Consider the following 22016-nt stretch of genomic DNA (forward strand, 5'->3'; position numbering starts at 1 on the left):
TTAATTCACCCTAGTTCCCCTTGGTTCACCCCTTAATAGTATAAAATTTGTTACCCCCAAATTGGGGTGTAACCAAGGGGAAGAGAACTCTCTTCCCTTCCCTTCCCTTCCCTCAGTTTTCCTTAACATCCATTCACCCCCTACAAATCCAAACATGCCCTTAATGTTATTCACCCAACTATATTTTGACTGTAGCTATTCTTTGCTGCCATGCGATGTGGGACTAAAAGCAGACATTGCCTCCGCAAGTCATAATTTGTAGTTTTTACTCGGAAAAAAAAAACCCAAATGAAGCCAAGGACTCCGGTATCTCCTCTGGCCAAACAAAATGAAAACCCCTCCCTCTCGCCGATGGAATCAGTCCACTGGCATCTACAGCACTCTCCAAACCCTAGCCCCCAATAAGATTTAAGAGACTAATATTGAAGAAAAACCAAATTTTTTTCTTCTTCTGGCAATACGAAGCCCTGACCCCTAGATTGCCATCGCTCTCTACCTCTTGAAGAAAGAAATGGCTGAGCCCAAAGATCTTTCTCGGATCGAGTTGGTGTTTGGGAAAATGGATACTGAGGATTATGAAGGGCTTTTCGATGAAACGCCCGCATTGTTGGATGTATCTCCATCGAAAAATGTTGCTCATTAGGGTAAGTTTTTTTTTTTTAATTTTTCATCTTCAACACTCGTTTCCTGTTGTTCTTTTATTCGAGTTTAATTGCCATGCAGATATGATGTTATATTGTTGGAGCCTGCAAAATGTGGATTTTACTAAAATGAGGATCATTTTTTTGGTGATCATAAGCTTAAGATTATGGCACTTATGCAACATAGGAAATTCCAGATATAGTAAATTATTTTTTTTTTGTGCCCCCCCCCCCCAAAAAAAAAAAAAAGCAATAACATATATTTTACAGAGTTGTACGTGTATAGATTAATTTTCACATCAAGTTTTTCTTCTGGGTTGTCAAATATGGATTCTTATTTATTATATTCAGGTATGAAATTTATTATAGACATGACAGATAATTGGTAAATTTCTTTTACAAAATGCAAAATTGTATTTGCTTTGAAATATTTTTGTTTGTTGCACAAACAATTGAAGGTCTGTATCAGTTTTAGCTAGTACATGAAAGTTTTAATAGGGACGAAGGAAAGAGAAATCTAAAACACACTCGATAAATGACATAAGCTCAAAATGTTGCATTTAAATCAGGATATATGATTTGGGTGATAAACACATCTGGGATATAGGGGGTGTTTGGTTACATTTCTATAAATTATAGGAAATGTTTTCCATCCCAAATTTGATTTCCTTGTTTATAGGAAATGTTTTCCATCCCAAATTTGATTTCCTTGTATTTCTTAAAAAAATTATAGGAAAAGTTTTGAGAAGTTAAAAAGTACAAATTTTCTTATTTTTTGTATTGTGCTTGTTTGGTTCAAAACAAGAAAATGAGAAATAACTTTTGGGAAAATAGCAACATTTCCTATAATTTATAGAAATGTAACCAAACACCACCAACTTTATAGAAAAGTGAGAACTTTATAGAAAAGAGTTAATGAGTTTTATTATTTAAATAATGAATGCGTCAGATTTCCAAGAGATTTCCTCCCATTTTAGAAGGAAATCAATTTCCATAAAATTTGGTACTTTTGGGCACTTTAAAGAAAACATTTCTGTAAATTTTTTTGGAGCCAAACACAGTTTATAGAAATGTATAGAAAACTCTTAATTACATAAATGCCATGCGCCAGTACTTTTGAGAAAACATTTCTCGAAAACAATGCAACCAAACACCCCCATAGTCAACATATTTAATCATACATCACCCCTGTTGCAAACGTCAATACCTGACAAATAAAACTCTCACTACTACAACTATAATGCAACAACTAAAACTTAAGGAAAATTTTTTGTTTTATTTTTGGAAGGCACATTTCTAGCCCCTTCTAGCTTGCTTACCGTCCAAGGCGCAAGGTAAGATCAAGCTCCTCCTCACTATTCTCCTCCACATTCTTGCCTTTTTCTTTACTCCCACTAGAAGACGACCCGAGATCATAAGTCCTGCTCATAGAGCTAGGGTTAGGGTTAGTAGTAACCCTTGTTGAGTAAGTAAAAGGCTCATAAAAAGTGAGAGCTTGAGAGGGAGCATAAGCATGGTTCCGAACACTATTAGATGATTGAGAAGTAATAGGCTGATGATAGGTGGGGATGGGGATAGAGTTAGCTATAGGGTTAGGGTTAGTAATAGGCTGATTATCATAAACCCTGCTCGTAGAATTAGGGTTAGGGTTAGTAGTAATCCTTGTCGGATGAGTAAAAGGCTCATTGAAAGTGATGCCCGATTGAGAAGGAACATAAGCCAATTTCGGAACATTAGTATTAGAGGGTTGAGAAGTAATAGGCTGATGATAGTGATGGTAATGGACATCAGGATCATGAGAGAAGCATTGTCCAAGAGTTATTGGTGGCCAGTCTTCTTGAACAGTCTGATGTCGATGTTGTTGATCTGGGATTTCATCATCAATGTTGCGATGGCTCTTGCAGTGTCCAGCGAGAGCTTGAGAACTGTAAAATGTTCGGGTACAGTGAGGGTGAGGGCAGTTGTAAACCTTGACATCATTCTCAGCTACTTCTTCGATAGATTCTTGGATGTTCTTTGATTGATTATCCATTGCTGAAAAAAATATTTCCACAATTGATAAAGCCATAAAACACCTTAAAAACCACACAAAATTTGATTATTTCAGGTAAGGGAAAAAAAATAAAACATATATAAGCAGGTGGGTGTGTCCTCATAAATGTCTGTTACAATTAATTATGCGCTAACACTTAAGACGTTAGGTGTTGTTTGCCCTTTGATGTAACTTGAATTTTCAAATATGAACGTGTAACATATATACATTCTTTTCAAGAAAACATAAACTATGAAAAAGGCGTGTGTCCTCATAAATATCTATTTGAATTTATTTACGCGCCAAATCTTAAGGAGTTTGATGTTTCATGCCCTCTGATGTAATTTGAATTTACAAATATGAACATGTAACCATATATACTTTTTTCAGGAAAAATAAATAATACATAAAAGGTGCAGATTCTCATAAATATCTGTTTGAATCCATTTGCGCGCCAAAGCTTAAAAAGTTAGGTGTTGCATGTTATGGTTTTATGAATTGCAAATGACTAAAATAACTAAATCAAATGTCAACATTATTCGATTATGGAGAATATGAAACATTTAGAAAATAACTAACTCCAATGTCAACATTATTCGATTAAGGAGAATATGAAACATTTAGAAAATAACTAGATCCAATGTCAACGTTATTCGCTTGAGGAGAATATGAAATTTTAGAAAATCATTTGGAAGACTATGAGAAGATCAATGAGATGAGCAAGGGGGGAAAGATTTAATTGGTGTACTAACTAGAATGTATTGCTGTTTTTTGCAGAAACTTATGTGTCAACAAATGTAAGAAACATTTATAAGAAAAAGAATTCACTGGAACTGAGATGCTAAAGCAAAGTAAGAGAAGAGAACAAAGCTTACTTAGCAAAGAACTGAGAGATATTGTAGAAATAACTGATGAATTTTCTTCTAATGTGGTTTGAACATAAATGTGATACCCCTTTTTATTGCCATGGAGAGAATTATGAATATCAAATGGAAAGATACACTGTGATTTACTACAGAAAGAAAAATATTCCAAACATTTAGTATGTGTTTGCTCCTTTTCTTCAAAATGCATCTCTCTTAGGTGATTTCTTGAGTATTGTTTGGTTACTGTTGCCTTATTTCTTGCAGAGAGAGATATGCTTCTTACTCACTATATCTTTTGCACGAGGAAAAGATAATTAAAAGAAACTATAAGGAGAATATATATACTTCCTTTAAAAATACGAGTTCGGAAAAATCTTTTCATTAGTCAATATTACCCTTAACTTTTTTAATATTATTTTTACATTGTTATTCTAATCTATTCAAATTATCCTATCTTCTTTGAATTGATAATTAAATGATTTATCCTATTCATAATGAGACTTAACTTGTTATTGGATAAAGGAGATACGTTTGATCTAATTCAAATCATTTACTTATTAAAGTTTGTAGAGAAATTTAAAAAAAATATGCTAGTCAACACCTAAAAGTTTTTGGACTATATAAAAAATATCCTCCAAGCTTTTTAAATTGCAAAAACACCCTTACAAATTCAAATTTTTATTGAAACATCCTAAAAATTACAAATTTTACTTATTTCAATTCAGTAAGAAATTTGAAAAACATTTGCTAGCTAGAAACTAAAAGTTTTTTTACTTTGGAAAAAATATCTTGTAAGATTTGAAAATTACAAAAACACCCCTAAAAATTCAATATTTATTCGAAAACACCTTGAAAATTTTAAATCTATAAACACAATAAAAACCTACAAATAAAACACATAACCCTTGGAAATCTACGGAATTTGCAACAAGCACTCTAAACTTTTTACAAATTACAAAATAAAACCCTCGAACTTGTAAAATTTACAAAAAAACTTATAATTTCCAACCTAACAGTACGTACATTGAAAATATAGGAATTACAAATATCCCCTACAGAATTAATAATTTATAGAAAACACGCTTAAAGTTTTAAAAATTACAAATAAACACTCAAAATTTAAAATTTACAAAAAACATCCTCAAAATTTCAAACTCATTAGTAAATTAAAAATATAGGAATTATAAATAGTTTATAAACAATTTACAATCTGTAGAAAAGGCTATAAGTTTAAAAAAATTGCAAAACCCCTAAATTTCAAAATTTATATAAAACAATATGAGAATTTCTAACCTATAGACACTAAAATGAATATACAAAATTACTAACAATCCTAGAAAACTAAAAATTTACAAAAAATATCATACTCCCTTCAAAAGTATAGGTTTAGAAAAAACTTTTTATGGTCTGTATTACCTATAACTTTTTTGAAAATAACATAACTAATTAAAAATCTATTAAATTTAAAATTTACAAAAAAACACCCTTAAAGTTTAGTACATTGCAAATTATCCCTCCAAAATTTAAAAAATTTTAATGATTTTTTATAATTCCTTAATTTTAATGTAATGTTTAATAGTTTTGTGTATTTGTAAATTATAAAATTTTAGGGTATTTTTTATATAATTTTTAAAGATTTTGAGGGTGTTTCTTTTGTACTTTTCTAAATTTTTATTGTGTTTTCAGTGTAGTGCATGGATACGTCAATTAATGATGATATTAAAGAGTAAGTCGTTCTTAAGATGTATTAGGCCATAATTAAGTAAGCACATCACTATTCGTAGTCAGTATAGTTTATATATGTAAAAAAATTTAAACGATCTATATAGTGGTTAAAAGGATTTTAACTTTATTATATTGTTCTTTATAAATTATATTTAATGTGAACCCACTATATAATTTTGAATTTGGTCATCATAATTTTAATACATTTGATTGATTGGCTATATAGGTATATAGACCATAAATTACTTTACTTTATCACATGAACTAATATTTGACGCTTAATAATTTAGATTATCACTTCTAAATTTAATATAAAAAGGAGCTCTGATAACATTTATTTATTTACCTATAGGATAATACAAACTCAGTTCCTAATTTTTGCTTGAGATTTGTTCCATAGTTACGTGTATCTAATTGGTAACTAAAATAATAATTATTTATGTTTAAATTAGGATGATTGTAGTTGGTCACTCACTATAGAATTTTCATGAAGATATATACCTTACTTTCTATAGCTATTTGCATTGCCCTTGTATTTTTTTATAAATTAGTTGTTAATTTGACATATTAAATTATTTTTCCTTTGTAAATTTTTTTTTTTTGACTTTTGGATTGTGTAATTACTATATCACAATTCTAGTGTAGAAAAGACATCACTCTAAATGGATTCAAACCAATGTTTAAATTGAACTAAAGTATATATTACTGCTACTATGTGTATATAATTTTTAAGAAAAACATGTCAATACTTTTTAAACAAAAAAGAATATTTTAACCTCTGATATTATAAAAACTAAATATAGCCAATTAAGTAATTAGAAAAAGAAAACTTACATCAGAAAAACGTGAATAATAAGATAAAGAGGAAAGGTTATGACATTGTCAACAGTACTACCAATAGCAAACTACAATATAAAGATAACCTATTTTGTGGAGCACAACTATTGGTTATAAGCATCGAGGTTTTTATATATATACTTTATAATTTATTAAAAAGGGTCGTATAATCTTATATAATAAAATTAATTTAATATTAAATAGTAATATCGTTGTAATAATATCGTTTCTAAGGGAAATTCTTCGTGAACCAGTATATTCTTTATGATACATAAGCTATGCACTTTAAGTTCTTGTGTCTTTTATAAACCTAAAAAGTTTGAGTACAAGTCTCCAACATTTTGCTCTCACAACAGCAAAATTTACTTAGTAGATGTGGATATTCTAGATAAGTTATATGTCCTATATACAATATAATTGTCCTAGGTAAGTGAGTTATAATAGCATTTTCCATTCAGATCGTTTGGGGCAAGATTTGATTGGCACCTTGCTTCAAAGAAAAAAATTATATTCAGAGCACATGGCGAAATATATCATAATCTCCCTGCTCTAATTTTATAAGAAAATAATTCTTCATACTTTCAGTTTTACTTCTATGATAAGGATAATGAGTTATAAAATTGAATGAGAATATAAGATAATGTAAATATGAATAAAATCATAACTAAAAGTTAATATAAATATGAGTCAAATCACAACTAAAAGTTTAATTGACATATTACAAGTAAATTCATATGCAAGATTTCTTTACAAAATGAATGATCACCCATCTTTTGAAGACTTCAAGATACTAATAAACATAAATGTTGTACTAGATAAATGTGTTTATAACTCATAAATAGTTGATCACGTGGTCACAGATTAGGTTGAAGGAAACAATGACAATATTTTATTTGAGAGAGGGATTATTGAGTTGATCAATCCTACAAAAAACTTTATTTTATTTTTTATTTTTATTCTGTTTATCAATTTAAATAATCATGATATTCAATCACGTACATTGCACGTGCATCTCAACTAGTATGTGTGTGTGTGTGTGTATATATATATATATATAAGATATATCCTATATGATAAAAATATATGCAATGATATATAAACTATCACATGGGTGATATAATCAAATTACAAATGTGATAGGTAAAATATAAGAGTAATAAGCAATTGGCGATATAAGATAAATACAAAAGCAAATGCGCCAATGACAAACTCAAACACACTATATGATCACGGAGTTCGGACCTTCCGTCCTACGTCTCCATTCCCCACTCCCGGGGAGAAATCCACTATCACAACCGGTTTTTCTACGCTTACCCGAATAACGTTTACACCTCACAATATCGGTTTTCAACGCTTACTGATCAACGTTCACACCTCACACTCTCACTCGGTTTTCTAGCTCACCGAAAACTTTACAATCTCACAATATAATAAATGATTTGTTCTCTATAATAGATAAGAACTCAATGTAGGCTCACACTCAATGTTACAACTCTCAAAATGATTTGTTCTCTATAATAGATAAGAACTCAATGTAGGCTCACACTCAATGTTACAACTCTCACCAAACCAAATATACTATGTATGAAAATATAATAAGCTCAAATGGCGGTGTGTAAACAATGAGTGAAATAAAATTAACTAAACTCAAATGTAAATACTAGCTTAATAGAAATGATAATCAATAAATAATTATAAATAAAAGCTATAGCTTAATAGAAATGATAATCAATAAATAATTATAAATAAAAGCTAGAATTGAGTTTAGGAAAACTTCTCTAGATGACAAGAGAAATAATTATAAATAAAAGCTAGAATTGAGTTTAGGAAAACTTCTCTAGATGACAAGAGAGAGAGAGATGGGTTGAAGCTCAAACACCAAGTGATGATCTCTTCTAGCTCTTGTGAAATTGATTTGACAAAATCAAACTCTTAATTGCTTAAAAGTTTTTTAAACAAACTTTAAACAAAACTTAAACCCTTATTAAAACATTATAAAACTTGTTTAAAACACTCTCATTGTATGGGAAATGATAAATACAATGGGGTATATATAGGATAGAAGAAAACAACCCAAAAAATCACTAAAAGACAAAAATCAGCAAGTTATCGTTACTGTGTAACGGTAACTTCGGCGGTCGACCGCAAGAAGCAAAACTACAAAACTGCTTTCTGGACATACTGTAGCACGGTCGACTATACTGTAGCACGGTCGACCGTGGCGGTCGACCGTATTTTTCCAGATTTTGACAGATGCTGAAATTTTGCGTATCTGACTTTGTAAAATCAATTAAAAATAGTAAATAAACTCCAAAAATCATGAAATTTTTAGGGAAGGTTATAGACATGTAGATTAACATGTTAGAAAAAGTATTTCTGAAATATCTCTTCCCAGTTGAGAGAAATAAATGTTTGAACACAGATATAGAGTTTCTAAAAAAACTGTTGAAAACTCGGTTTTGTAAATTCAATTAAAAATAACAAAACAACTTCAAAATTAGTAAAACTTGGGAAAATGTTTATATATATGAGTATAAACATGTAAACAAAGAAATTTTTCAAATCGCATTTCACAATTGTGAAAACACATCAGTTTTGCAAAAACATGCACGAACATTAGCTTATTAAAAACTTGATTTTGTAAATTCAAATAAACATAACAAATTAATTTTAAAATTGATAAAACTTTGAGAAACATTTATAAACATAAAATTGAACATGTTAGAAAAAGAATTTCTCAAATTAAGTTTTTTATTTGTGAAAACTCATGTATTTTGCAAGTGTGTCCAAAACATAAAAATATGATATACATGAAATTTGAATGTGTGTGTATATATGATTGAGCTTAAAGTACTAACACACATAATATAAAACATAAACTAAATATACCCAAGCTTGATTGATCTTCGATGTAGCTCAACTTGGTACTCTTGCGGATGAAGCTAGAACTTGGATCTTCAATTTGAATTGCATAGGCTTCATTCTACAATTCCGTCAACCTCTATTGGATATGATCATGAATGTGCAATTCCATTCATCCTCCAACGCGTTGTTTGTCTACAATAAATAGAAAACCACAAATACTAGACAAACAACATTAGTAGTAAATTGTTTGTTAAACATCATCAAAATAAAGAGGCCAACAATCTTTCCCTTTTTGATGATGACAAACAATTTAAAAAAATGATATATGCTTGAAAAGGAAATGAAATACAATATTGTAATTATCATGCATATAAACAAAAAAAAATATACTCATAATATTTTCTCCCCTTTGATAAAATCAAAAAGGGAAAAACAAGGAATGAAAAGAGCGAAGGCTCCCCTTTAAGTAAGCATGGGTGAGTATAAAACATAAAAAGATATAGAGATTGCTCCCCCTATCAAAATGCCATATGGAGTATATGAAATAAAGACCAAGGCAAAACATGTGAGCAAGCATAGATAAAAAATATGCTAAATTTAACTCACATATAAGAAGACAATGAGAACACATATAGATATGTTTTTATTAAGATAATGTCTCATTATACTAACATAAAAATCATGTATAAAATAGATTTATGAAATCAAAAGAAGAAAAACATGAGAATCATGCAAAAAGTTTTCAAATGAAAACAAATCAATAGATTTATGAAATCAAAAGAAGAAAAACATGAGAATCATGCAAAAAGTTTTCAAATGAAAACAAATCAACCAAAAGAAATCATAAATCAAAGTTTATATCCAAAAATGATGTTTGATCAATAAAGACAACTTTCTTTGTAGGACTTGATCAAATCGCTCATAAAATACATTATAAAGTGTATTTGATTCTGCTATATAATAAATTCAAAGAAACAAATCAAAACATAATTTTTGATAAAATGCAAGAGAGGCAACAATATATCAAGCTCTTAAGCTTGTTCCAATCCATATTAATATTTTATCACCCGGTAAACAAGATTTGGGAATAAACACCCAATAAACCCGGGGGTTATATAAACACAAGTCTCTCATCAAAGCAAAACCAATAATCATGAAAACAAAAAAAAATTGATCATAAAAATAATTATTTTCATGTTCAAAAATTTAAAGTATAATTTTCAAAACCAAGAAAAAAGTAAAATAAAAACACTAAAATTCTTGGTTTAAAGATTATTTTAACACCCAAGCTTTCTTGGTACCGGATTGTTTAGGGACATGACCCTTATTAATAAAGCTCAAAGCCCTAGGGTTATGAACCCTCTTGGGCACATGTGGTGCACTAACACGGTCAAAGCAACATTTACTTAAATGACCCTTCCGATTGTAATTTGTGTAATGAAAAAGATCCATTTATTTTTATGGACCATTAGCTCGTGCATGGGAATCATTTGCAAATAAAGATTTTTCTTTTAAATTATATCGCAAATGAAAAACGTCATTAAACAATGGTCTATTTAGAACATATCGCAACTTAGAAGCTTTTTGCATATCATAGCAAAATTTTACAAGATGTCCAAACCTATCACAAACATCACATTTAAAAACATGTGGTCTACTAGAAGCATTTGAAAAATTTGAGTTTTTTTTAAATCAAAGCAAAACTTGGCCAAATGATCACATCTATACACATGAGCATGCTTATGATGAACAATGAGTGCATGTGTGTGTACATGTGATGAAGAAACTTGATGAGATGCACAAGGAGCATTGACATTTTTATTGAGTGCATGTGTGTGTACATGTGATGAAGAAACTTGATGAGATGCACAAGGAGCATTGACATTTTTATATTTATGTGCATCATAGCAAAATTTAGCTAGATGGCCTATTCGGTCACAAATAGAACATTTATAAACTTTGCTATATATGTGTGCATGGTGTGTGGGATGTCTAGATGTAGTAGCATGAGACTTAGTATACATATCCATAAGCTTCTTATGGTTGTTAATGCATGTAGTTAGAGTTGAGTCTAAAAATAAAATGTGATTTTTAATAACTTCAACTCATCATTAGGCATATTAGAATTAACTTTAGAAGTAGAACATAAATAATCATTTATAAAAGAAACAGTATTATTTTTTATGTTCTCTACTTCTAACATGGCATTATCTTTTTCATGAGTTAAACTAGCAACATTTGAAGTTAAAGAGACATGATCCATTTTTTTTTTTTTTTCTTTAAGGATCATATTTTTATTAGAAATAGTTTCAAACTTAGATGCTAACAACTCATGATCGAATTTCAAATCCTCATGCTTGCTTTGTAAATCAATAAAATCTTTATGCAATTTGTTATAGGCATGCAATAATTTTTCACTAGCACAAGCAAGTTCATCACTAGATAAATTATTTGTGGATTCGAATTCGCAAACCTCACTAGGGTTATCGCCTAGTGGCCGTGTACATGATGAAGCTCCAATATTACTTGAGGAAGAATCCGTCGGAATCCTTTAGATCTCCTCCAAGTTACCATGATGTGCTTCTATGAATATCCATAATTTGTAAGCACTATCAAAATGAGCAAGCTTGTTAGAAATAGAAGAATCAAGTGCATTAAGCATATATATATTCTAACACAATCTTGTTCATGATAAATAATCTTTTGTTATTTTTACTCCACTTGGATTTCTCTATAGTGGGTACAATATAAGCATTATCAATAATTCCCCATAAATCAATATTTTTAGATTGCACAAATAGTTTAAATCTAGAAGCTCATTGTGCATAGAAAAATTTAATGAATTTAGGAGCAACATTTGATTCGTAGCCTAACAAAGGTGCACAATTCATATCCATGATAAATATATAAATGTGCAAGCAAGACAAATAAAATCTAAACAAGATTAGCACAAAAAGATAACTTGGATCTTTAACTCAACAAGACAAATAAAATCTAAACAAGATTAGCACAAAAAGATAACTTGGATCTTTAACTCAAGGCGATTAGATCTTAAATCAAAGAGAGATAACTTGGATCTTTAACTCAAGGCGATTAGATCTTAAATCAAAGAGCACCAAGCTCTGATACCAATTATTAGACCCTAAGGGGGGTGATTAGGGTCTTATGTTAATCTAACCAATTTTATGCCAATTAAAACTAATTAACAAGTTATCCTAGCAAGTATGAAATACAACAAGATATGTGAGCTAGGATAAGCAATATGAACAATAAGATATATCATATATGATAAAAATATATGCAAGGATATATAAACTATCACATGGGTGATATAATCAAATTACAAATGTGATAGGCAAAATATAAGAGTAATAAGCAATTGGCGATATAAGATAAATGCAAAAGTAAATGCGCCAATGACAAACTCAAACACACTATATGATCACGGAGTTCGGACCTTCCGTCCTACGTCTCCGTTCCCCACTCCCGGGGAGAAATCTACTATCACAACCGGGTTTTCTACGCTTACCCGAATAACATTTACACCTCACAATGTCGGTTTTCAACGCTCATCGATCAATGTTCACACCTCACATTCTCACTCGATTTTCTAGCTTACCGAAAATTTTACAATCTCATAATATAATAAATGATTTGTTCTCTATAATAGATGAGAACTCAATGTAGGCTCACACTCAATATTACAACTCTCACCAATCCAAATATACTATGTATAAAAATACAATAAGCTCAAATGGGGGGTGTAAACAATGAGTGAAATAAAATTAACTAAACTCAAATATAAATACTAGCTTAATAGAAATGATAATCAACTAAACTCAAATATAAATACTAGCTTAATAGAAATGATAATCAACAAATAATTATAAATAAAAGCTAGAATTGAGTTTAGGAAATGATAATCAACAAATAATTATAAATAAAAGCTAGAATTGAGTTTAGGAAAACTTCTCTAGATGACAAGGGAGAGAGAGATGGATTTAAGCTCAAACACCAAGTGATGATCTCTTCTAGCTCTTGTGAAATTAATTTGACAAAATTAAACTCTCAATTGCTTAAAAGTTTTATAAACAAACTTTAAACAAAACTTAAACCCTTGTTAAAACATTCTAAAACTTGTTTAAAACACTCTCATTGTGTGGGAAATGATAAATACAATGGGGTATATATACGGTAGAAGAAAACAACCCCTAAAACCCTAAAAAATCACTAAAAGACAAAAATCAGTAAGTTACCGTTACTGTGCAACGGTAACTTCGGCGGTCGACCGTAAGAAGCAAAACTGCAAAACTGCTCTCTGGACTGCTGACGGTCGACCATGGCGGTCGATCACACTGTAGCACGGTCGACCGTGGCGGTCGATCGCACTTTTCCAGATTTTGACAGATGCTAAAATTTTGCGTATCTGACTTTGTAAAATCAATTAAAAATAGTAAATAAACTCTAAAAATCATGAAATTTTGAGAAAAGGTTATAGACATGTAGATGAACATGTTAGAAAAAGAATTTCTGAAATATCTCTTCCCAGTTGAGAGAAATAAATGTTTGAACATAGATATACAGTTTCTAAAAAAACTGCTGAAAACTCGGTTTTGTAAATTCAATTAAAAATAACAAAACAACTCCAAAATTAGTAAAATTTGGGAAAATGTTTATATATATGAGTATAAACATGTAAACAAAGAAAATTTTCAAATCGCATTTCCCAATTGTGCAAACACATCAGTTTTGCAAAAACATGCACGAACATGTGCACGAACATGAGCTTATTAAAAACTTGATTTTGTAAATTCAAATAAACATAACAAATTAATTCCAAAATTGATAAAACTTTGAGAAACATTTATAAACATGAAATTGAACATGTTAGAAAAAGAATTTCTCAAATTGACTTTTTCATTTGTGAAAACTCATGTATTTTGCAAGTGTGTCCAAAACATAAAAATGTGATATACATGAAATTTAATGTTTTGACATAAACAATGTTTTGAAATCCTATGAAATGATTTTATAGACTTAATAAAATATGTATACAATGATTGTTAAGTCCATAAACCAAAACTTGTATATATATATATATAAACCAAATACGTGTGTGTATATATGATTGAGCTTAAAGTACTAACACACATAATATAAAACCTAAACTAAATATACACAAGCTTGATTGATCTTCGATGTAGATCAACTTGGTACTCTTGCGGATGAAGCTAGAACTTGGATCTTCAATTTAAATTACATAGGTTTCACTCCACAATTCCACCAACCTCCATTGGATATGATCGTGAATGCGTAATTCTATCAATCCTTCAACGCGTTGTTTGTCTATAATAAATAGAAAACCGCAAACACTAGATAAACAACATTAGTAGTAAATTGTTTGTTAAACATCATCAAAACAAAGAGGCCAACAAGAGAGAGAGAGAGAGAGAGAGAGAGAGAGAGAGAGAGAGAGAGAGAGAGTATTCTAGATATTTGTATCTCAACCTAGTTTTGCATGACATATGCTTTTTTTTAAGAAAAACAAGCCAGCCTTTATGACTATTCTTCAGACATGCGCGTTTAAGGATTAACTGTACTATGTAAGCGGAAAATAATTAGTTTTAGGGGAGGAAACGAGGAATTGTAATGTTCATGTGGAATGAAAGTTCATTGAGAAAGCTAAGCGAAAGATAAATTGATTTCAAACATGCGTAAAAGCAGATCAATTAAATTTTGGTAAATTATAAATGTACAAGTAGATGAGAGTTAATTAACAAACAAAGAAAAAGATGAATTGGTTACAAACAAGTGTGAAAGTAGAATTAAAGTTTGGTGAAATCTAAATAATGTACAAGCAGAACGAAAGTTCATTAAAAACAAAGTGAAAGATAAATTGATTACAAGCACGTGTAAAGTAGAACCAAAGTTTGGTAAATTGCAAAAAATTGGTGATGATATATAATTTGGCGTGAATGTAAATTGCAAAATATTGTCTCTGATGGATGTGGAACGTGGAAACTAAATGTAAAAGTATAATGTTGCTTTGTAAACAATGTGAAATCTAAAGTGGTCACAGAGGGTAAAATGTTCAGCAAAGTATAATAGTTTCACTTTTTTGGGGGAAAAAATGTCCATAACTTCTGCAAGATGATAATATATTCAGTTGTATAATAGAATTAAGTAAACTAACCAGATTAAATAAAATATGTTATGATCTTCTGACTAACATGGATAGAAATAACTCTGGACTTGGATACAGGAAGCATGGTGCCTTGCCTTCAGAGTATTATTCTCTTTTCATAGTTTCTTTTTCTGAAGTAAATTCTATTTCTATCGGTTGAGAATTTTTAATTTCTTCTTTTATTTTTTGGAGTTTTTATGATTGTCATGTTAGGATTTTCCTCATATTAGATGCTCCTATCCAGAATAGGTTGAGAATTTTTCACTTTCTCCTTTTATTTTTTTTGGAGTTTTTATAATTGCCATGTTAGGATTTTCCTCATATTACATGCTGCTATCCCCTTTGGTAGTGCTATAAGCTAGTTGCTCCTTTGGTAGTGCTATAAGCTAGTTGCTATAAGCTGACCCAAGGAATAAGAACAGTAATTTATGCAAGAGAAATATAAACTTAAGCTAGTATCTTTTCAACCCCACCCCAAAAAAAAAAAAGAAAATGAATGATTTGAAAACTCAACTGTATAGAGAGACATTTAGTTGAAATTTCTGAGTGGCTTTCTAGTCCTTGTTTCTTTATGTAAGACTAAGGTAGTTGATTCCTCTCTTGTGTAGGTCATAGCTCGAGAGGTATGTGAGCACTACATTTTCCTCTTGAGGAGATCAGACAAACATTATTGGAAATTTATGAGTCAAACTCCTCATAATCTGTAACATCTTAAATGCTCAAGGTGGCACTCCCTCTCTTTAGACCTCTAGGCTTCGAGAATCCGCTTTTCATTAAGCTAGTAAGAAAATAAGTTGGAGTAAGACCAGTTAGAGAGTCAGCAGCTACAGTGGATTTATTTATTTGTTTGTTAGTTTTTTGAAAGGAGGCACAGGTAAGACAACCACGCAAAGAAAAGACATACTAAGTTCTATCCTTGATGATATAATCCATCAAATCTTCAACATCCTGAATGCAAAGCACACTGCGACATTCTCGAACATAGCAACATGTGTTGTCGTCTTCCCCCAATCTCCACTTCGATGAACTCCACTTCCCTCATGAAGATGATTGCGAAGTACGTTTCAGTCTCCAGTTGATCAACTTTGCTGATCGAGTCCTTATGTTCTCTAATGTTGGGAACCTTAACCGCATGTCAATCTAGATTCATTGGGCCACCGACATGGTTCGGATCAGGAGTTGATATATGCTGCAAATGAAGCACAACTTTAGGGACCTTACTTTTTATATGGAGCAAGAGCAGCAATTGATGCTCCTGCTGAGTCTCTTTCACCTACAATTGTCGAAGTGTTTGTCTTTCACAATATTTATCACCAGAATCTGCATCGGCCTTCGGCTAATTCCACACTTGCACCGCTTGAGGAATTGACTCTTTGTAGGGTCAAGTTTGTTAACACTGCCAGAGATGGCATCTCCTTGTCTTGTCCAGTTGTCCACGATTCAAGATATGGAAGATGGAAAGATGCAGTGGTCTGCACCAGGTAGATGTCGATTGTTCCAATCTTGAGATCTTTTCCATGGATGGATGCAGGTGTCTCTGAGACCTTGTTGTTTCGGGTCAAAAACTTGTGACGATCAACGTAAGTGACTTTTGTACACTAGCAAAGGGACCACTACTCTTCAAACCTGAGACTTTATGTGGTCAGATAAGCCTGTGGGCCGATAAAAGTGCTCCAAGATGTTTCCTTCTCATGCTGATGTGCAGCTTAGATCGCTTGGGGGAAGAGATCTTCTTCTTAGCCTTAATAAAGCCAGACACTTGACGATAGACTGCGCTAGTCTCTGGGTATATGTTTCTCCTCCTTCCTCATACGTACATGCATTAATACAAGCATCAATACATAGATGCTGATGCCATTTCGGTGCACCCCTAGTCAGCATGACCTAAGCTAATTAGTTGCTGACATGCTTGCATCCATATAATTTTTTGGGCCAGACATGAATAGCATGAAGATTTATTTGCAATGCAGAGTTGTCTCAAGGATGACACGCTGCCGGATTCTTTGTATCAAAATCTTGAAACCCTACAACTTCTGGTGGAGTCGAGCATGGCAAATATTGCAGCTACTTTGTACAATCACTCATATGGTTCCCTAGTTTGGGAGGTGGACTTTATCAAGTGCATACTTGGAGCAGCGTGGCCATTGCAGACGACGACAATAACAACATCAAGCCTGATTCACAATTTCTCTACGGTTGCTGTGGAGCTGCATAAACTATCATCGGCATCTCCTCGTGTGAAGCTACTTTTCAAGCCTGACTCACAATTTCTCTACGATTGCTGTCGAGCCGCATAAACTACCATAGGCAACTCCTCCTGTGAAGCTACTTTTCAAGCAAACGTTTGCTAAGTTGTATCATCTAACGTGGAAATTGTTGTTATGGATTGGCTACATTAGCTGTTTCCTTAGGATATTCATTAATATTATCTTCTTCCTTTTTATTTCCAAGTGTGATTTTCATAGTTTAATCTATATATAAGGTCGGAATTCTTTGGAGACAGAGAAATTGTGAATGCCAAGTTTATAAATTCAAGCTGGCCGGCATTTACGAATAAGAAGGGCACAACCGGGGTCTTCACCGAGTTCCTATGAATATTGAAGATGTATTCTCACCTTTATCATGTTCGTCGATCCCTTACATTAAGTAAGTTTAACAGGGGGATGAAAGAAATTGAAATCTAAAATATAACTTGATTATTTTGGGTGATAAATATAAACCGGCATATATCCTTAAATCTTTTAATCGTACATGTCACTCATCTTACAAACTTTCACACCACAACAACAAAAAACTCCGGAAAAATGAAAACAATCATCAACTCCCTAACATCGATCAATGATTGGGAAGATATCATTTGAGCGCATGCTCACTTTTTACTCTTATTTTTTATTTCTCATCTTGCTCCTTGTTTTTTTACGGCACAATGCTCCTTGCTTCTATATACATCGCTTACCGTCCGAGACGAAGGGTAAGATCCAGCTCCTCCTTATTGTTCTTCTCCCCATTAGATGATGATCCATGATCATAAGTCCTCATGATCATAGAACTAAGATTAGGGTTAGGGTTAGTGTTAACCCTAGTTGAGAGAGTTAAAGGCCCATAAGCTTGAGAGGGAGCATAAGCTAGGTTCCGAACATTAGTAGATGATTGGGAAGTGATCGGCTGACGATCATAAACCCTGTTCATAGGACAAGTAATAGGCCGACGGATATAAGCCCCGTTCATAGAGCTAGGGTTAGGGTTAGGGTTAGGGTTAGGGTTATTAGTAACCCTCGTTGCGCGAGTAAAAGGCTCATAGAAAGTGATAGCTTGAGAGGGAGCATAAGCTATGTTCCGAACATTATTAGATGATTGAGAAGGCATAGGCTGATTGTAGCAAGGGTTATGGTTATAGCTCGGGATAGGCGTAGCAACAGGCTGACGGTAAAAATCCCCGACGACCATAGAGCTAGGGCCAGGGCTGATGGAATTTGAAGAACACAACACTCTACACAAAGGAAACTTTTATTGATAGAACACTTGAGAATACAACACTTGTTCTTACAAGAACACCTCACTTTCACACAATTCCTTTATTTTGGTGGACACTCACACAAGGCTACACTACACACTCAAGCTTTCAAGCTTACTTCTTGCTTGCTTGCATGCTTGCTTTCCCAAATGAGAGCACAAGACCCCTATTTATAGTTGTTTAAGAGGGCTAGGAAGTGTGTAGAAGAGTTAATCCTAGCCATACATTACTAAGAAGTTTCTAGAAGAATAAATACTAGCCATACACTTGTATCTTCCTAGAAACTTCATGGTAGATATTTTGTAGGATGTTACTAGAAAGAAGTTCTAAAAAGTTGTTCTAGAATAATCTAAGTTGGTGAGGAATTCTAATACTCCCCCTCATCACCAACTTTCATTTCTCACAAGTCCAAGCTTCTTCTTAAGCTTCAAAAATGTCTCTGTCTTTAGTGGCTTGGTGAAGATGTCAGCGATTTGGTCTTCAGACTTGCAATATGACAGCATCACAGTCTTCTTTTTAACTTGATGTCGGATGAAATGATATCTTGTCTCTATGTGTTTGCTTCGTCCATGTGCTACCGGATTTTTGGCAAGTGCAATAGCTGACTTGTTGTCGATGAGAATCTCTGTCGGTGCTTCTTGTTGGTGTTGCAATTCCTTCATCAGACTCCTGAGCCATATTGCTTGACACGCACATGTCGATGCTGCTATGTATTCTGCTTCGCAACTTGATAGAGCGACGACAGACTGCTTCTTTGATGACCATGAGAATGTTGCTGATCCGATATTGAACATGTAGCCAGATGTGCTCTTTCTTTCATCTAAATCTCCACCATAATCGCTGTCGGTGTAGCCGACTAATCTTGAATCTGCACACTGTGTATAAAATAATCCTTGATCAATACTTCCTCGGACATACCTGAGAATTCTCTTGGCTGCTTTGAAATGCTCCTGTCTTGGCTCCTCCATATATCTGCTCACCAGTCCTACCGCGAACACTATGTCGGGCCTGGTGATGGTTAGGTAGCGCAAGCTCCCGACTAAACTCTTGTATAGAGTTGGATCAATATAGCTTCCTGGTGTGTCTCGCCTCAGCTTCACTCCGACTTCTGCAGGAGTTGCGACTGGATTGCAGTTGCTCATGTTGAACTTCTGAAGGATATCCTTTGCATACTTCTTCTGAGAGATGAAGATTCCTTTCTCTGATTGCGACACTTCTACTCCAAGAAAGTATGACATTTCTCCAATGTCAGTCATCTCGAACTCCTTGATCATATTCTTTTTGAACTCCTCGAACATTTTCGGATTGTTGCCGGTGAAGATCATGTCGTCCACGTAGAGACATACGATCATGATGTCTTCATCCTTCTTCTTGGTATAGAGAGAGTGCTCATACGGGCTCCGATGGAATCCGTTCTTCTGGAAGTATGCATCGATTCTGGCATTCCATGCTCTGGGCGCTTGCTTCAGTCCATACAATGCCTTCTTCAGCTTGTAGACTTTGTCTTCTTGATTCTTCACCTCGTACCCTGGTGGTTGCTTGATGTAGACTTCTTCTTCTAAGTAGCCGTTCAGGAATGCAGACTTCACGTCCATCTGGTAGATCTTCCACCGGTTCTGTGCTGCCAATGCGATAATGAGTCGGATGGTGTCGATCCTCGCGACTGGTGCGAACACTTCTTCATAGTCAACTCCTTCTCGCTGACTATAGCCTTTTGCAACAAGCCTGGCCTTGTACTTCTCGATTCCGCCATCTTGATTTGTCTTTGTCTTGTACACCCACTTTACTCCGATTGGTTTATGGCCTTCAGGTAAGGTAGTGAGCTCCCATGTGTCATTTCTCTTGATTGCCTCGATCTCGTCATCCATGGCTTTTCTCCACTTATCTTCTTGAGCAGCTTCTTCATAGCTGACCGGATCACATTCTGCAAACAAGCAGAATAGTGTGTAGTCATCCATCATCTCGACAGGCTCTGTATCGTCGTACAGATCTCTTAGGCTTCTCATCCTCCTTGTTGCTCCCCCTGAAGAGCTTCCTTCACTTGAGCTGGATGATGTCGGCGTTGATGTTGGGGTTGATGGAGCTGGACTATTAGGTGGACTTTGTTCTGGTCTTCCAACCTCCTGCAAGTCATCATCATTATCTTCAAAGAACATACCTTTAATATTTTTATCTTCATCGGTCCATTTCCAATAATCTTCTTCATCGAACTCCACGTCTCTTGAAATGATCATCTTCTTTGTAACTGGATTGTAGAGCTTGTATGCTTTTGTCCTCCTCTCGTACCCAACGAATATGCACTTTTCTCCTCGATCGTCCAACTTCTTTCTTTTCTGCTCCGGGATGTGTGCATATGCAATACACCCAAACACCTTCAGGTGGTTGACACTTGGCTTGATGTTGCTCCACATCTCCAATGGTGTCTTGAACTTGACGCTCTTTGTCGGACATCTGTTGAGGAGGTAAACTGCACAGTCCACGGCTTCAGCCCAGTAAGTCTTTGGCAGGTACTTGCTCTTCAACATGCTTCTGACCATATCAAGAATGGTACGATTCTTCCGCTCTGCTATGCCATTCTGCTGTGGTGTGTAGGCGGCAGTGAGTTGATGAATTATCCCGTACTGCTTGTTGAAATTGTTGAATGCCTTCGAAGTGTATTCTCCACCTCGATCTGATCGGAGCACTTTGATGTGGTACCCACTTTGCTTTTCTACCATCTCCTTGAATTCTTTGAATTTCTCCAGAGCTTCGGATTTCTCCTTCAGGAAATAAACCCAAGTTTTTCTGCTATAATCATCAATAAATGTGAGAAAATACCTGTTTCCTCCAAGAGAGATGACTTCAAATGGTCCTGCAATATCTGTGTGGACCAATTGTAGCAACTCTGTTGCTCTTCTTGACTTTCCAACTTCGAAACTTCTTCTATGTTGTTTGCCCTTCATACAGCCTTCACATAGCTGGTTCGGATGGTTGATTTGCGGCAATCCTTTTACCATTTTCTCCTTCCATAGAAGATTCAGGCCACTGAAAGCGAGATGCCCGAATCGTAGATGCCAGAGCCAAGTCTCGTCTTTTATGATTGACTTCAAGCACTTGACAGGGTCAGCATGAATATTTAAGGTAAACAGTCTATTTCTAGACATGTTCACCTTTGCAATAACTTCATTTTTATTTTTAATAGTGAGGGCAAGGTCTTTTAGATGTATATCATAGCCTCTTTCAAGGAGCTGGCCTAGGCTCAAAATATTATTTCGTAATGCTGGAACATAGTAGACATCAGAGATGTACCTGTTCTCGCCCGTCTTTGTCTGGATCATTATATTTCCCTTGCCTTTTACTGGAATCTTTGACT

The 22016-nt window shown here is 33.5% G+C and overlaps 1 long non-coding RNA gene across 1 annotated transcript; it reads left to right on the top strand.

Annotated features, from left to right (window-relative positions):
* LOC109836498 lies at positions 217-17597 on the top strand. The gene is made up of 3 exons (XR_002245975.1): positions 217-644; positions 15759-16936; positions 17121-17597. It is a non-coding gene; the product is annotated as an uncharacterized LOC109836498 (long non-coding RNA).

This window comes from Asparagus officinalis, chromosome 4 (assembly GCF_001876935.1).
Source record: "Asparagus officinalis chromosome 4, Aspof.V1, whole genome shotgun sequence".
Classification (NCBI taxonomy): Eukaryota; Viridiplantae; Streptophyta; class Magnoliopsida; order Asparagales; family Asparagaceae; genus Asparagus; species Asparagus officinalis.